The following is a 1,476-nucleotide window of genomic DNA, read 5'->3' as shown; positions in this document are numbered from 1 at the left end:
TTCCTGCTGCCCAATAGCTCTACTTGACGTCATGCTGCCTAGAATGGTTACTTGTGAGATTCTGACTTGCAAATCATGTTATGAACATTCTCCTGGGCCAATAACACTTGAAAATTTAATCTGTAATGAACCATGACAATTAATTATATAAATATTATGATATTCTCCCTTCTTTATCCAAAAGAGTCTGGGAGAGCATCACATAATATTCAAATGAGTTATTGATTTTTACATTTATAACTTCATTGCAACCACTGTTAAATGTGGCTCTTGAGTGATCACAGTTTGAATCTTAGGATTTAAGATGAAATTTGATAAATTTAATAATTTTAATTTGGAAATTATGCTATCTTTCAAAGGACAAATCTTGCTATATGCATTTGTGTATTTGAGCGTACATGTGTGTGCACAGGGAGGTTGTTGGTGCAACAATGAACTCAGCTCTTCAAAATCTCTGATGGCATCCATTGAATCTGTTCAGCACTGATGTCGCTAGGTTCCAAACTCCAGTACCAAGGGCCAGGGCCAGGGCCTGGCTTTGTAAAAATCTTTCACAGAGTGAAAGTCCACATTCCACTCCACCCTCTGTTGGCTTCCAACCTCCAAAATTCTCAGGAAGCATACAAACTCAATAAACACCTACTCTGCTTCCCAAACACAGTCTGAAAAAAAAGCCCCAGACCTCTTCCAAACAAATTACTGCCAGAACCTTTTTATAACAATGATTTAAAGTTTGCTGCAATGATGTCTGGTAAATTGCACTAAAGTCCTTGAAGAAATGGTTATTGATTCTCAACAATATTAAAGACAATGTGCAAAATTTTTAGTTTCTCTCATTACATGCCTAATAAGTTTGACTGTATGTATTTTATGTCATTGTTCTGTCATGCCCGTTGCACATTTTGCTATTCACAGTACAGTACCACTCAAATTAAGTAATTTTCCATCCCTCAATAGACAGTGTAACAATTATCAAGTTATACTTTTCCATTCTGGGCATATTTTTCTTTGTTTTACTTTGTATCACTGAGAGTGATACAATAACATTGTAATCTTATAACATTACATATCATATGTATATGATGCTGCTGTTTGGAGATAGATAGATAAGTAGATAGATAGATAGATAGATAGATAGATAGATAGATAGATAGACAGACAGACAGACAGACAGGTAGAGTCATGTGTTTCTGCACATGCATGTGCAGGTGCTGTTGCCTGTGAATACACATGTGGAGACCAGAAGATGACTTCAAATATCTTCCCCTACTTCTCTTCACCTGATTTTTTTTATTTTATTAAACCTGAGCTCACTATTTCAGCTAGATTGGTTAACTAGTGAACCTCCTGAGATCTGTGCCAAGCAAGCAGCATTGTCACAGAAGTCTTCTATTGAATGAATGGCCAGCAAATAATTGTTAAGACTTCTCTGAGTTCAGTATTATTTTTTTCACTTTAAAATTTTATTAATTCATT

Source organism: Mus musculus, chromosome 7 (genome assembly GCF_000001635.26).
Source record: "Mus musculus strain C57BL/6J chromosome 7, GRCm38.p6 C57BL/6J".
NCBI lineage: Eukaryota > Metazoa > Chordata > Mammalia > Rodentia > Muridae > Mus > Mus musculus.
The sequence above is the reverse complement of the archived record's forward strand: the minus strand, read 5'-3'. Positions refer to the sequence as shown.